Source organism: Sceloporus occidentalis, unplaced genomic scaffold (genome assembly GCF_023333645.1).
Source record: "Sceloporus occidentalis isolate IW3139 unplaced genomic scaffold, rSceOcc1.0.p SCAF_11, whole genome shotgun sequence".
Lineage (NCBI taxonomy): Eukaryota > Metazoa > Chordata > Lepidosauria > Squamata > Phrynosomatidae > Sceloporus > Sceloporus occidentalis.
Window position 1 is genome coordinate 23,441,624 of NW_028316991.1, and position 17,636 is coordinate 23,459,259.

Sequence of the window (17,636 nt, forward strand, 5' to 3'; positions counted from 1 at the left end):
GTGCGAGCCGGAGCGATTTCTCATTTAATGAGTAGTGTGCTCTTGTTTAGCCTCCCAGTGGATGCTAAAAAAAAAAGCGTGAGATTTCTATGAGATTGCTGGTATTGACAGGAAAAAAGCCAACTGGATCAATAACCCAAACAGCAAAGCGATACAGATGTTTTAGCGTGAATCTGAGCAGTGGGGTTTCTTCTTTAACAAAGTCGCAGCTGGGCAGATCGCAGTACTTCAGATGGCCAGAGGGGGCACTCTAGTTTTAGAGGTGTGGCTGGGAATTTACAATTGTACAATTTTATGTCACTTTGTGATGCTTTCATATCTATTTATATAACTGAGTATATTTATATTTACAAGAATAATATATATATATATATATATATATATATATATTTATATATTGTAAATAAAATACATCTACAGCCAGCCACCCAGTTACACCCCATGACCTCAGCAGGCGTAGTATAGCACCACCATATCCTGTAGCGTTGTACAATGAGCAAACAGGACATAACTTACTTAAGTAGAGCATCACATAACGATTAGGAGACAAGAGACCCGCTCAAACAAGTTAACAATCCGGAAGATTGATTAGTCTTAACTATTGCCAGGAATGCTTAATTGTCATGTGACACAGAAGACGACACTCATAGGTTGTTAACTGAGAAACTGAATAATCTTCTTAAAAGTGTTGTTTTCACACAATAATGTAACAGATGCACAACGGTTTATATCTTTATTTTACCAGAGAGTACAATTGATGTTCTGTGTGGGGCTGGGTACCAGTTTCTATCCTCCGCACTGTTTTTGACCATTTTTAGCTGAATGAAACCTAAACACAAATTTTTTTTTTTATATATTTCTTGTTGTGATGTTACTAATAAGGTCCATGTCTCCGGGAATCCAATCAGCCCCTAAAGGGCCGGCTACTGGATATGCTCGACTTGTAACAGTCAAGGCTAAGTCACGGTTGCCTGGCAACAAACGATTTAGCATTTCTTATATCCCTATCAGCAGAGGAAGCCGAACGTACTATCAATTTTCTGATATTTGGCAAATTCTGCTTAAAAAAATTAATTAAAAAAAGCTGGTCCAAAATATATATTTTAATCACTAACAAGATTTTGAGTCTCCCCGTCAGCTTTCATTATGTGAATTATTCATTTTATTATTATTATTAATTTTTATTTTTAAAATCTAGAACTAAAAGCAATCCAACAGCTGGGGTTAAAAAAAAAAAAAAATTGGCGAGGATGCTCGGTAAGCGGCAGAAGCTACTTTTTAACACCCTACGGTCTAAAGCTGGCCCCAGAAGCTCCCCTATCTGCTGTGGTTCCGGAGCCTCGGGGGCAAATCCATTGAGTGTAAATATTATTCTGCAAACAGAAGCTGATAAATCAGGCTGCTCCGGGAATAAAGATCATTTCTTTGAATTTCACGGCAGATAAAAGCCATTCGGCCAATTTAGTCTGCCCATTTTTACAGCTGTAATAATCGGTATTAGATTCAGAGTAGCTATTTACCTACCTTTTAAATCGACCCCCCCATGCATTACCCCCCCCATTGCTGGGAGGCTCTTCCACTTATCTACCACCTTCTAAGGCTACCATAACTCCCAGCAGCTGCTTTACATACCCGACTATTCATTGATTAAACTGACTATTAATCAGCACTGTTCATCGATAGATCTGCGCCTGGTACGCACTGGTACGGGTGCAGACAGGTTTGGGGGTAACATTGTATCATCAAAAGCCTTATTTTCAGGAGACCCGGAATCAAGCCTTGCCTGTGATTTAATGTATTGAATAATTCTCTGCTTTAAAGGGACTCTCCAGCCATGCTATTCACTTTAATGCACATAGTAGCTGAGTGGTCCATGTTTGCAGAATCCCCCCCCCATATGCATTTGCCCCTTTACCCCATCTCCCCACCTATCAGCCGTGCTGGAGATACGTTGGCTGCCTCGAGAAACGCTCCAGGGGGTAACAACAGTCCCGTGTGCATGTAAAGCGCTACCATTGATTTTACTGGAAACGCGTTCCTGCCGGTGATTGGCTGTTTCAAACATGGAGGAGGCGTTCTGCTGCAGATCTGGAGCTGCAGCTTCTCCTGAAGGCGAGTTTTGGGTGTTTTAAGGTTGAAGAATGAATATTAAGTACTCGGAAAAGACTTTAGCATACTGGAGCGTCCCTTCGAACGGGGATGAAAAGGTCTCGGTGCGGATGTCTGAACGCACGGCTGAACCTCACCGAGTAAGCATTCCTGTCACTTTAACCGATGGGCGAATAAAAAAGACGGCGGGTCGGATTGCGTTATACCGACACTCGATGCTAAACCAGAAAGTGTCTAACGTAATAAGGCTGGTGATTGAGGTGAATATCATTTGCGGCCAAGTGTGGCGGATTAGCCATGATTCAGCACTAAGTGCCGCTGGTATTAACTTTATATTATGTGATTCCTTTTCTATTGATCTGCGTTTCCATTAAAGACGCCGAGAGCCGCCAGTTCATTTCATGTTATTAATACACTCCTCCGACCCGCGCTGCGGCAGCTGAAACACAACTTCCCGAACGCTACTCCTCTGTCTGAGTGACCGATGCTGGATGGCTACGGTGGGCACACATTTAGTGGCCGCCGGACCTATTGGGTCAACCAAGAGTAAAGTAACCAAAATTGTTCCCATATTACACGTCCTTTTACCTTTTCAACCCCACGCGTCCTTGTCTCATCCCTTGAAAGGTTTCATTTCACCTGCAAACTCCCAGTTTACAGAATAAACTCATCCATTTCGGAGTCTCACTCGTATAAAACGTTAAAGATGGTTCAGCTAAATATTAATTGCAATCATTTTTCGGTTTGTTTTCAGGCAACAAATTACTTTCCCTGTCCATTCCGTTCGGCCGAAAAATTCCGGGGCATTTTTAATTCAAGAAAGAAATTTGTTGCCCGATGCCCACATTCACACCGTCATTCACTCTCTCACACTCTCATTCTGGTTCACACTCTCTCTAAATGTTTCCCTACCTTGTCTGCCGCCCACTTCTGCTTCTGCCGACCAGAGAAGGGAGAAGATAGAAGACGATGCAGATGCGGATGTGGCCGACAGGAGCAGAAGTGGCCGACAGGAGCGGAAGTGGTTGACAGAGATCGTAGGGAAAGAGAGAGAAAGAGAGAGAAAGAGAGAGAAAGAGAGAGAAAGAGAACCAGAACCTTTTATCATTTTTCTTTCTTTTTCTATGGCAACAGTCTATCAGTACCTACTTTTGTGTCAAATGACAATTAGGTGTTTCCAGCCAAAAATATGAATTAATCTATTTTTTAATTTTTTTTAAACACCGTTTAATGCTGCACATTAATTAAAGTTTGTCAGTTTTAATCTTACTGTTAATTTATACTATAAATTATATTAATAATAATAATAGTGTTAAGTAATGTATAAAAAAAAGAGGGGTAATAATTAGGCCAGGAGATACTCTTTCCTAAAATAAGGAAAATTATTTCCTTATTTCCAAAACATACAAACTTCTAATTATTTAGTCGTTCACATAATCTTTAATCTCATTTAACCAATAGGTGATTATGCTAGCCAAGCATTGAAGGAGCCACGGAAATGCATTTAATGTCTCAAAACTACGTGACAAACTGAAAAATACAAATAAAGTAAAAAAAGTGAACCCCCACCATCCTTTCATAGTCTTCAGTTATTGCCCTGTGGTTGTAAGGAATATATATATACTGTATATATATATATATATATATATATATATATATATATATATATATATATAGATAGATAGATAGATAGATAGATATATACATTTATATATTAGTCGGAAAAAAAAAAGTCTCATAAAAAATAAAATAGCAGGTAAATCACACGAGAGATCCGGAGCCAAGGGATACCCTGCGGGAGTTTTCCTGCTCTTCTGCTTCAAATGACAAAAATAATATGATGTTATTACATTAAATTATTATCTTAATGTAGCAAATTCCACTACTGCGGTTGTAATCAGTGTTCTAAACAAAGATGGCAGCCGTAGCCTTATGTGACGATTTTATTCATAATCCACCCTTCCGAATAGAATCCATTTAGCTCGGAAAAAGGTTAAGGGATCTCTAAACTGTATTAAAAACAAAAACATAAGAAGACAATGAACCAAAGGCTTCTAGAACCAGAAAATTACATCCATAAGTAGATAAAAATGGAAGTACATACAAGGCCAGTGAACCCTAGTGTTGCCTGGGCATAGACTAGGTCCGGACTGGGGATGGGGGCGTGGCCCTTGTGCTCATGGCCAGCAGCCCATTGGGCATTTGCCTGGTGTGCCAAATGGCCAGTCCGAGGCTAGCATAGACTGGCTTCCACTACCGTGTTTATAACCATACCTGGGACCTTGGTAAAGTAGGCTACCTGTAACTCCGCCTCTTCGGTGGGAGTGGCTTTGCTTGGGGTGTGGCTAGCTATACACAGGGGTGGAGCTAACGCCAGACACCCTGTAGTGGGAAGGTACTGTACAGGCAGCAGGGGAAGGTGGGCCGTGAGTAGCAGAGACCCCGGAGATTAACAGAAGCCGGCTTCCCTGGAGACTCCGAGTCAAACCTGGAGAGTTCCCGGGAGGGAACGTATTTTTTCTGCACCTAAACACAACGATTTTTTTTTTTTAATTGAGATTAGCCCTGAAATGTCGCAGGCTATTCATCAAGAAGCTGTATGGACCGGCTCAGATATCCTGGGGACCAGCATGTCTTACAAATACATTCTCTTTGATTTCAGAAGGTTCTTCAACTTCAAGCTAAATTCTAGAGCAGAGCACAGGGGACTTCAGCTCCGGTGTTAAAGTCTTTCTAAAAATAAATTCATTTTTATTTAGCATGTAGTAAGAAAACACTAGGATTTATTTACTATTTATTTTAAAAATGATTTTAATTACACTTTTTTTTTAATTACATTTTCCCAGAATCACAAAAATAAGTTGCAAGTAAAATCCGTAGCAAACATTAAGGAAAAATAATAAAATTTTAAGATCTTGGCAACAGATGTACAGCAGGTTGGTTGATGGCCTCTTATGCGTCCCGGTTATTAACATTTTTGAGTAGATGACCCAGTAATAGGAGGCAGCGGCGGAACACAGAAGCTTTTAGCTCGAGAGCTCCGTTTCAGATCAAAGGTTTGTTTGTTTTCTATTTTTGGAAGCTCAGAGGAAATAACCGGGACGTGAAAGCAAATGGAAAAGGTGGGGAATAAATATTCAGATGGGATTTATCTGAATGATGCCGCGTTTAGGACTTTGACGTAAATGAATGAAATTTGGATGGTTATAACAGCATGCGCAGTCACAAACACTGACAGTACCATGAAAAAGCAGATGAGATACTAGATGTTTGGTTTTTTATATATTTCTATATATAAAATATATATTAGACAGACACATTTTTCAGTTACTTTTTGGACCAGTCCTTGGGCATAGAAATTTGTTCCCTGTCCATTTGGTTTGGCTGGAATTTTTTTTTTATTGGGGGGGGGGATTTTTTAAATTGGGGAACAAAATTTGTTGCCCAGTGCCCACATTCACGCTCGCTCATTCACTCACTCTTTCTCTCATGTGAACTGAGAGCATAGTGGTGCTTGCAGTGACGTCCTCTCTCCCAAATGGGGGGTCGTTATTAGAACCATTTGGTTTGTCTTTACAGTAACATTTTTATGATGGGCTATTAGAGACTTAATGGAGTGTCTTGGTGTCAGCGCATTCACAAAGTCCCCGGTGCCACAATTAAATAGCGTGCTAAAGTCATAAGATCAGCCACTGTCCACAGTGCCCGACTGACCCAGGTATAACCTGACATATATTCATTAAATACATTTATTGTATATACTACATATATATTTTTGACCAGGCTTAGGGAGAGTATGAAATTAAAGGGAATAAACGCTAAAGGATCACAAAAGTATATGTTTTTTCTTTAACACAATTTTATATATTTTTTATGTTTATTTTAAGCAGTTGATTGAAAGTAATGATTTCTATTCATAGAAACACAGAATTTGAAGGCAGATAAGAACCATTCAGCCCATTCCTATTTGGAAGCAAAAAGTTAATCTTATTTCTTTACCGATACTATATATTTTTAATAAGTGCGATTTCTTTTTTTTAAAGGATCTTGGAGACCTTTATCTTCACGGCGATGGCAGTAAGTGGATGTCACTTGAAAATATTATATTTCAATTCGGCGTCATCATCAGTATTAACTTCTCAATGACATTTCGTACACGAATGTCACTGCGATCTCTTGAATTATGTATTCTGATACTTTCCTGTCCTTTTGCAAATTGTCTTATTATCCTTGATTCCTCCAGCCCGGTGATGTCATACGCCTAAGCAGGGCCGGCCCAAGGCAAAATGCCGCCTGGGGGGAATTTTAAAATGCCGCCCCCCCCTTATCTACCCTTCCTCTCCCTCTGTCCCTGCCGCCCCCCCCCATTATCTACCCTTCCTCTCCCTCCGTCCCTGCGGCCGTCCCCCCTTGTACTTACCTTTCAGCAGTCCTGCGGCGAGTCTCCCTGTTCGGTCTCGGTGCCGGCTATGAGGAAATCTTCCGGCACCGAAACCGAGACCGAACAGGGAGACTCACCGCAGAAGAGAGGGAGACTCGCCGCAGAGGAGAGAGAGAGGGCCGCCGAGCGGGTACTGACAGCTTGGTAAGCGAAAACCACTCGGCGCCCCTTTCTCTCTCTTTCGCTTTTTAAAAAAATAAATAAATAAAAAAAGAAGGGCTTGGGGCCGCCTGGAGCGGTTGCCCCACTCGGCTCCATTGTCGGGCCGGCCCTGGGCCTAAGCCTGTAATTTCATTATTCTACCCATCACAGGATAATAATCATTACTTCATTACTTCTAATGCCTCTTGTCCTTTAAATTCTGGTTGGGTCCATCATCTTTGTTGACGAGTCTCTCTCCCAGGCACTGTAGATGGAGTGTAAGGAAGTTTTACTTTACTGGGAGGGTGGTAGATAAGTGCAACAGCCTCCCAGCAGAAGTGGTTGAAGTTAAGAGAGTGTGGGGGGGGGGGATTTAAAACACCAAGGCTTCTTAATCACCCAAAGTTGGACAAGTACTCAAAAGCAATACCTTTAATTGGCCAACAAAAAGTGGCAATTTTGACTAAATACTCCATTGGAGCGAGATCGCCTTCAGTAACCAATAATAGCCAGGACTGACAGGAGGAGGAATCCAAAATCCAGACAACTATCTCCAACACAAGTTTAAAAAAATGGATGCCCCTCCCCCAAAAAATGGAAAATAAATAACCTAAAATAAAATAAGAACAAAAACAAGATCATTTTGTTTTGGCAATATTCGCAGACCTGCGCATTTTGGGTAGAAACACGGCATGCTTGGAGTAAACAAGTTTTGCATTTAAAAAGAAAAGAAAAAAAACATATGTCAGGATGGTTCCGCGCTTCCTTTAATATGCAGCCTATGGGCAAAAACAAAGTAAAAAAGAAAAAAAAATACATTCTCTGTGTTGCATGCGATACGCGACCGCAGAGGGAAACAGAATTATAGATTCCCAGTTCTTTAGAAAAATATATTTTTTTATTATGTGCAGCAGGGGTTTTTTCCCCGTTTTTATTTGCGTCAGAGGCGTACGCATGTCCTGTGAGCTTGTAAAATAATGCGAGAGGATGAATGCTGTCCAGCGGCTGCTCCAACGCCACGGGGACCAACACGGAGCGTCCGCAGGAACGCTTAGAGCAGAAGTCCTCTGTGATGGAAGTAACGGAGAGAAGAGAGCCGCGTGGCCAAGTAAATAAATGTGTTTGCTTTCGAGCGAGAGGGAGAGAGAGAGAGAGAGGGGGAGAGAGAGAGAGAGAGAGGGAGAGAGAGAGCAAGAGAGAGAGGGTTAGAGCGTGCGCTCAATCAATGACTTCACCTTTGGGGAAAGAAGATGGAAATATGTACCTCCAGAAGGGGACAATAAAATAGTAGACGAGAGCGTGGGCAGCTCTGAGTGATTGAAGGTTGAGAACAACTTAGAAAGCGCTCCTCCATACGCTACACGCGCACTCGAGGGTTAAGCTGTACAAACATTCCTCTTGTACATGCTGCACCTTTATACAGGGGATGAGTATATAAGACGTATCATGTAGCTACATCATACAAGGATTATTACAACAATTAACACAGGAGTGATGGGAGTGATAAAGGGCCATTGGAACACAGGAGTGATGGGAGTGATAAAGGGCCGTTGGAACACAGGAGTGATGGGAGTGATAAAGGGCCATTGGAACACAGGAGTGATGGGAGTGATAAAGGGCCGTTGGATCACAGGAGTGATGGGAGTGATAAAGGGCCACTGGAACACAGGAGTGATGGGAGTGATAAAGGGCCTCTGTATGCCTATGAAGAGATCCCATTAAAAAACAGCTGTTTCCAGCTACAATAGTCATTTCCAACATTAACCCCGTCTGTGCTGGATTTCTCATCCATTTCATGTTATTTTAATGGACTAAAACAATTAAAGTGACCCCAAACTTATGTCACATAAATATAACTATTCAAAACTACAAAGCCTCCCACGGATAAAAATGTGCCTGGCCCCTGGCACTCAAAGAGTTAATGTATAATACTGAGGGGGTGTACTGGCTGCTTCCCCTGTTAGTTCTGTGAGTTAGGGATCGTATCAATCTATTGTAGCAAAGTTCCAGTTCAATGAAATCCTTAATCTATGATATGTTGGCTGCCAATTAAGAGCGAGACCATTTCCCACACGGCCAAGTCTTCTCTCGGTGGAGCTCCTGATGGCACGTCTACCTATGGGCTCCATAAAGGGTCAGATCAGCTCTAGTGGAAAAACATAGAAATTTCCGGCAGATCGGCCCCTTACAGACCCGTCTAGTCGCCCGTTGCTGCTATTGTTTTAGATTCAGGCGCCGTGTGTCTATCATGCATGTTTAATCCCCCTTTCCCATCATGCTTCCCACAGGAGACCTCGCCCCACCTCACCAACGTTCTAGAAGTTATTATAAATTATTATTTTTATTATAAATATATTTCCTCCTAAAGTTTCCCCAACAGCAGCCACCGTCTATCGCAACCCCGGAATATTCAATCGTTTCCGGCAGTCGTTCACGAACTTCTCTTCTCATCATAGAGAGATGAAACCTCCGTCGGTGACAATGTCTGATTAGCTGCAGGAAGCAGCGGCGGCGGCGGCGTTGGGAAAGGATGAAGAACTTGCGTTTCTCTGAAACGTTCTCTTTTATTTACTTTACCAGCATTTTTTTTTGTTTGGTTTTTTTGCTCTCTCGATGTCTGCTTTACATATATTTTCAACGGCTGAATGCTCCCTAATTTCATGTTTAGAGAAGTCACAACGCTTCCAATTTATCGCTCTACGAACGCCCTATAAAATAATTTTATCTCGGCAATATGCGTGTATCAGCCGGATAGAGCGGCGCCGTGACCTCCTGCGAGGACGCACTCATTATACCCGCCGCCTCCGACATATTCTTCTCTCAGAAGACTACTTTTGCCAAATCCTACTTTTATTACTAATTTATATATATATATATAATTATTATTAATTATAAATATATGCAATTAATATTATTAACTAATATTATAGCTAGAGAGGTCACTGCCAATCAGACCACAGACCGTAACCGAAAAAAATCTTATTCTATAACCCTCATAAAAGTTTCACACGGAAATTCTAACCCAAAACTTTCATGGTGTTTAAATACAGATTCGCACGGATCACTTTTGTATTAGGTTGGCCTGGAATTCCTAATTACCTTGTATGTAAGAGGCATAACGTGAAAAAACACCTGCTTTTATCTCATTTTGTCCCAATAAACCCCCTTTATCTGCAGACCTGGAGCCGCCGTTGCTGTCAGTCAGGTGATATTTTGGGTGACTTTCCCGGCTCAAACCCCACACTGAGCTGATGCTTTATGGCGATGCTAATGAAGTCCCTTCCGTCAATAGACTTTCATCAGTCAGAGTCGGACTGGGTGATTAAGACTGAGCCATTCTATTGTTTATCATAGGCAGTATGATAAGGAGTCGGGGAGTTTAGTAGATCGGGGGGGGTCAGATAACAGAGCGAGAATCATACAAACGGCTGATATGCAGCTGACTGAAAGCATTATATTACGGGGCAAAAACTACAACTGGGGTAAAAAATAAATAAAAAAATAGTGCAATATTTTTGAAAACTTATTTTTAACTAGATACTAGTGATAAAAAACGGGGCAGAAAGAGCCATAAAATACTTCCGAGGGAGCAGAAAACGAGGGATTAATAATCCGGTCCCGCGGAATGAGCCGTTACCGCGTCCTCAGTCCGGCACGGGAAGCCGGCTCTGTCTGGACGCTCGCATTACGTCAGCTGAAAGACAAGAAGCCCTTCTACGACATTACACATAATCTGTTCTGCTGCGAGGAGGAAATCCGAGCTTTTAATCAAAGATCTATAACAGAGAGGGGAAAACATGACGGAAAGTAATTAAATAATAACGACGTCGGTCGGACTCGGGTCCTTCTAGATTTCGTTCCTATATATTGGTTGTAATGATAACCTGTAACAACCTACAGGAATGCAACTGTATATTGCGGGGGTAGATGGCATCCACTACGTTATGGGGCAAAAGAGTAGCCTTTTTATTTTTATTTATATTTATTTATTACTTAAAGGACCAAACCCTTAAATTTGGATACAAATATGGAGACTATTTTTAAATTTTTATGTTTGTTTGTTTTTTACTCCCGGTTGCTTTTGCTGCTGATTCCCATATAGTCAAATCTATCTATTCATGGGGTTCTTTGTACCTGCGCCACTTGGTGAATAAACCCCAGAAACGGGGAGGTGGATTTCTGTGCTGCTGGATCCCATAAACCAACGTCCTCCAGATTTTGCACGATAATACACCAAATGTTTTGTATTAGTATCTGAATTTAAGAAATTGCTGAGCTGCTTCAAAATAACGCACCGAGATGAAATGCGGTAGTTAAGTGCAACAGCCTCCCAGCAGAAGTGGTAGAGGGTAATACAGTGAGGGTATTAAACATGCATGGGATCGGCATACGGCTCCTGAATCTAAGACGAGACCAACGACCGGTTAATGCGTTGCTACCGGCTGCTGCGTTAACCTTTGTGATGATGCAGCGCGGTGCAGAAAAGGGGCTGCAGATAAAGAAGGGTTAAAGTAATCCGACTGCTTTTCTCTCACCGTCCGGTGTAAACTAAAGACGTCGATGGGATGGGGCGATAAATCTAGGATTGTTTACCACGTAAGCAAAGAAAAACTTGAAACAAACGATGGGGGCGGCTGAGAATCGGAAGCAAAAGCAAGCGGGATTAAGAAATGAAAGTATAAAGAATGTAAAAGTGCATATTTCCCCCTAATTTTAGGAGATGTAGGGTTTAGTCCTGAACACTTGGGTTATTTTAAGTGATGGGGCTACACTTTTGCCCCGTTACAGGGGGTGTCATGGTGGATGCTATCTAACCCCGCAAAATTGACCATAAAAAAAAAAAAAATCAGCTCAAAAAAAAAAAAAAAAAGCCGCCAAAATAGTCAATTTTTTTTTTCTAACACTGTCCGGGGAAACTGTCCTAAAATGAGTTCCCGGCAGCGGTTTAGCCCGACGATCATTCCTAACCCCCTGACCTATACCGTCGGTGACAGCCGAGGTACCCCGTCACTGACAGCGTGAAACTGCACTCCAGATATTACCGTTACAGCTGTAGCTTAGGAGCCACTAATTAGATCCGCGGCTAATTAACATGACATTTTCTGGAGAAAGGGTCTAAACGAAAGGTTAAGGGAGCGCGTTCGCTGGTGGGTTTATAAAGCGAGAGACGTAAAGCTCAGGGGAAAAAAAGCACTGGAGGCGACTGGAGCAGCGCATGTTCAGGAGCGGATTTCACTAAACACGGCTGCATAAAATCAAACGGACCTCGTTACGAAACTATATGTTTTATACATGAAGGAGTTAAACCTACTAAATAAAGGGCACAGCACAAAGTGCAAAATTTCACCTATACATTGTGCAGGACATCCTGCCAGCAGAAACACAGCGGTACACCGCCCCAGCACTGTATACAGCAATATAACCCCCCCCCCAGCGCTGTATACAGTAATATAACCCCCAGCACTGTATACAGTAATATAACCCCCAACGCTGTATACAGTAATATAACCCCCAGCACTGTATACAGCAATATAACCCCCCCAGCGCTGTATACAGTAATATAACCCCCAGCACTGTATACAGTAATATAACCCCCAGCGCTGTATACAGTAATATAACCCCCAGCGCTGTATACAGTAATATAACCCCCAGCGCTGTATACAATAATATAACCCCCAGCGCTGTATACAGTAATATAACCCCCCCAGCGCTGTATACAGTAATATAACCCCCAGCACTGTATACAGTAATATAACCCCCCAGCGCTATATACAGCAATATAACCCCCCAGCGCTGTATACAATAATATAACCCCCAGCGCTGTATACAATAATATAACCCCCCAGCACTGTATACAGTAATATAACCCCCAGCGCTGTATACAGTAATATAACCCCCCCAGCGCTGTATACAGCAATATAACCCCCCAGCGCTGTATACAGCAATATAACCCCCCAGCGCTGTATACAGTAATATAACCCCCCCAGCACTGTATACAGTAATATAACCCCCAGCGCTGTATACAGTAATATAACCCCCCAGCGCTGTATACAGTAATGCTGTCAGTCATGTGATATTTTGGGTGACTTTCCCGGCTCAAACCCCACACTGAGCTGATGCTTTATGGCGATGCTAATGAAGTCCCTTCCTCCATAGAGTTTCATTAGACAGAGAGTCTGTCTCTGCTGCCCAGAGAACTCAAAGAGTTAAACTTCCACCAATACTTAGAGCCGCTCCTTGTGGATGCGTCCGTCCTCCGTGGGGCTGCAGCCTCCCCAACGCGTATCACTAATAGACGGCGGGTGGGGATTAACTGTCCGTTTTATGTCATCATCGCGGAAGATAAAATACTAAATTGTCTCATTGACATAAAACTGGGAGCGCTGCATGCAATTACATCGTAACGGAAAAGGTATTGTCTTCACCTGACATTTACAACTCGCCGAACTTCTAACTGCCACGTACTAATAACACGCTTCAACCTGGTTAGAAAAAATATCAGTACTGAGCATCTGACCCGGGATTTTCAGTTAATTGCAAAGAATAAGAACAAAAAATCATGGCGGAGGGTCCTGTCCGTTAATACCCAACGCAGGGCAGTTTTGATGATTATGCTGTGTTTTACTAACTCGGTCTTTGGGGTAGATTTATACAAAATCCCACATTATTTGTTCTGCTTGCTTCTTCCTCTGGTATGCTAAGCCATGTGCCCACTACCCCTTCGGCAAAGGAGAAATCGAAAATTTACAGATATTATTACCAAACATTTCTTTATTTTGTTTATTGCCAATATAAAGCCCCCCAGCTTCAACATGCTGAGAATCATAGGAGTTGTAGTAGAACAGCTAAAGGGCCCCTTGCTTTACACAGCCCTGGTCTACCGTTGGAATTTTCCAGGTGTGCTAGAACGTCAGAGAGACCCCCAACAAAGAGCTTAAGAATGGAAACCAGGCTGGGAGGTGCTGCCCCCTACTGGAAGGTTAGGGGACGGAATGCCAGATCTCCGCCCGGAATCATTTGTTAGTTTTGGGGGTTCTAAAATTCTAAAAACTGTTCTGATTATTTCAGAAAACTCTGAAAAATATATACAACTATATAAAATAGTATGCAGCTCAAAGGGTTAACGATCAGGTACGCAAGCGATTCAGGAGACGGCAGGAGGGGAGGAGAATAAATCCCTGACTATGTTTGAAAAAGTCGAGGAGGGTCCGGGGGCGCGGCGAGGAGAGGTCCGGGGGCGCGGCGAGGAGAGGTCCGGGGGCGCGGCGAGGAGGGGTCCGGGGGCGCGGCGAGGAGGGGTCGGGGGGCGCCGCGAGGAGGGGTCGGGGGGCGCCGCGAGGAGGGGTCGGGGGGCACGGCGAGGAGGGGTCCGGGGGCGCGGCGAGGAGGGTCCGGGAGTGCGGCGGAGTTACTTCCCAGGCGAGGCTTTTTAAGGCACTTCGGTGACATAAAGTTCAGACGGAGGAAGGAGATCAGCGTGAGACGCTTTCCCGGCTGAGGGAGGAGAAATTCAAACTCTCGCATAAATCATTCCCTCTGTGCCCATCGCTCCGAGAGCCTGCCAGGAGCCGCCGCTCGCTCCAGAGGATAGAGGGGTCCGGACGTCCCGTTCCCAGATTTCCTTTCAATGCATTACATTTGTCTTTTCGTCGAAGGCGACGCCTTTTATTGGGTCATCACCGAAAAAGATGGAAAAGGTGAAAGAGAAGCCCCAAAATCTTAAGATTCTATATCTTTTTTCTAAAAGCTGTGACGTTTGACTTTAACTACAAGAAACCCAAATTCCAATTTAAAAAAAAACTGAAAAATGTATTAAAGCTACGCGCCACTACGAGGTCGGGACAACACTCCGCGCTTCTATCTTAGAAGGCTAGCGTGATGCCTACATAAAGTACTGGTTTTCTTTATTAAAATCCATATTAGTAACTTAAATATCCCAAACTGCATCTTAGAAATGGTAAAACATTGGAAAATTAAAGGGCCGGTAACACCATTATCATTATTATTATCAGCCCTAGGAGGACAGGAGAAGGATGAGAAGAGGGTTCTGTGTCAGAAGAGAGCCCTCACGGTATTAGTGATCTACTGGTTTATCTCGTGCTTTTTGGTGCTTTGTTTTAGGTTTCAGATCATTAGCAATTAACCCCTTAAGGACAATGGGCGGTCCCTAAACCCATTGAAAACAATGCATTTTCAACCCGTACATGTACGGGCTTTGTCATTAAGGGGTTAATATTCTATTTTAATTATGTTTTATTAATTTGACTTGCCACGTTCAACCAACGCTATTCGTTCCAATATGTTATTGTCTTGCGGGTAGACGAGGGCACAAAACATTTTCCAGCACGGTGCGATATTTATAGAACCTTCACCTAGTACAGAACCCTAAAAGAAATGAGCTAGAACGTTCTTGTCATGATTATCATTTATGTAGTGATGGTTCCATTTATAGAACTTTGCCCCAACATGCCACCTTGTATCTAGAACCCATTCTTCTAGAACGTGTTGATAAAAGATGTCAAATGGTCTGATGGCTTGAGGGAAGGTGACATTCATTACGGAACACGTAAAGATCCAGGTATCCTACAGAATGGACCACACCGCTACGTAGGAGTTTCCTAACAGAGGTGGAACACGGCGGACACAATCTCAACAAAACGGAATCAAGCACTGTGTTCTATTGCGTTGTCTTCCGAAATGGAATCCATCATCAGGGTTTAGTCACTAAAGCCACCAGGCGAGTTGTGGTTTTAACGCCCCTATTTCAGCTATTCATTATGAAGGGCCAGCCCTGGCAGGTGTCTCCAGCCACAAGGGCGGAGATGACCCTGTACAATGCATGAGTCAACGCGTAAGGGGACTTACGGAGAAATCTCACCGATTTAACTATACCTTATACACGGCCGACCAGGCTTGTCCTGCAGCAGAAGCTCACTGGGGTTGGACCTTCAAAAAGTAGTGAAGTCAAGGAGTTGACTTCCAAACTGAAGAGATATCTGCTGGTTATCCCAGACCACCGAGAAGGGTCAGGTTTTGCCATCACAAAGATGACACTCATGTGGGGAAACATCTCTCATCTCGTTTCTACATTATTACTTCACCCTCCATAACGAGGGTTCTTCTGGTTATCAGACCTGAGAAAGAAGCTTTGGGAGACATGCAGTCTTCTGCCGGTAAGGGAAAGCGCACTATTCTCCCGAGGAGCTGTCAAGCGCGGGGTTTTCATGCTCATCAGTACCTGTGACACAAAGGAATCGTGACAGCGATAGCGAATTCTGAAACGACCTGCGGCAAAGTCACACAACTCCGCACCTATCCCGCGTACAGGAGGAGAACTTCGCGAACGCAATTCGCTTCTTCTGAACTCCACTCTCCAAATCCGATTACAGGAGCCCATCTCCGGCGGGCATCTGCTGCGGCCATCAATATTCAGAGCCGGCTCTACCCGGCGCTGCAGCGCTCCACAAGAGAAACGGATTAAAAAATATATCTATTCAGGGTCAGGCTTCTAGAGCGTGTGAATAAAACATACAGCGTCTTCCCGAAACGTAGAGTCTCGCAGCTGAAACAAAAATAAGGAGCCTGCTGTAACATACCTACCAACTGTCCCGATTTGCCCGAGTCAGTCGTGATTTTTAGGCACCGCGCTGCTGTCCGTCTTTTGCAGGCCGAGGTCATCATGGGTGGGTTGGGATCTCCCCTCAACCATCGAGCTATAAAACTGACCGAGGGCGGACATCAGTCGCTGCTTCTATTTGGCTTCCTTTTGATATAGCGAAGTAGATGTCATATGATGTCATATCTTACGTAGTTATTACCTCCCCAGGTTGGGGCAGCTGAACTATGGGGAGACATGATGTAACAAAATGCTGGGGGACCCTTAAACAATATTTGTATTCTTAGCAGTGCATTAAAAATAAGTTTAAAAAAAATATATATGTTGCGGGGTTTTAAAACAATCGTAGTTTTCAAATGATATAAAGCACCGGAGTCTCCAGGTGAAACGCTGCTTCTCCGGGTCATTGTACTCTGGGAGTGCCAGACACGCCCATTCCCCACCCCCATCTGGGTCTTATGGACAGCTAGTCCCGCCCATCGGTACGTAACTACCCTGGGCAGCCTGAGCAGGGAGGTTTGCAGATTTTATTTGTGGCTATTTTAATAATCAGGATTTCAATAAATTTTGTTTAGAACTCTCTGTGAAAGAATGTATGTGTACGTGAGTTAAAAAATATATAAATATATAAAATAATAAATATATATATTTAAATATGAAGTTTTGTTCTACTTTCCTTTGTTTAGAACGGTTCTGCCGCTCCTGAATTAAATGCTGGTTTTTATATTAAAAAAAAGGAATAAAAGAAGCGGGTTTGGCTGTGTAATTTTACCGAGAGGCAGAGTCCTGTAAAAATCTGATATAAACTTATAACACGCGTACAAACACTCGTACGGCAGCAAGCTGTCAACACCGCAGGTAATCTTTGGAAGTCCAGGGGCATTTAGCTCTCCCCCCTTGGCACACATTCTTTTCCACAGCTAGCCACTTCTGCCATGCTGCTAGCCAAAGCTCATCTGACTCCAGTGTGGAGAAGGAGACCTTCAAAAAGAGCACATAACTGTTTGGGTTACCCTGGGGCCATGCTTGCTTAATGCTGAAGATCTTAAAGGGTCTAACGCAACTTGGCCTACCTGCAAATTCAGCACTTACTACTGGGAGGTATGATGACCGAGGTATCATGATCATGGTAAATGATCACAATCCACAAACGCTTACCTAAGACATGAAGCCTGAGACCCATCATTAGGTGAAGACCCTTTCCACATACATTACCGAGTCTGTAGCCAGCGTTCGCACACAAGTCAAGCCACGGAACTTTGTATGTGGTCGTAAGCCTTAAATCTATTCCAACAAAACAAATCCTATTGACTTATCCAACTACCCATA

At 43.1% G+C, this 17,636-nt stretch overlaps 1 protein-coding gene across 1 annotated transcript in view; it reads right to left on the reverse strand.

The window, feature by feature from the left end:
- Positions 1-17,636, reverse strand: part of LOC149305706 (trafficking protein particle complex subunit 9) — a 219,226-nt gene that overhangs the window by 113,624 nt on the left and 87,966 nt on the right. The gene's annotated exons all lie outside the window — the stretch shown is intronic.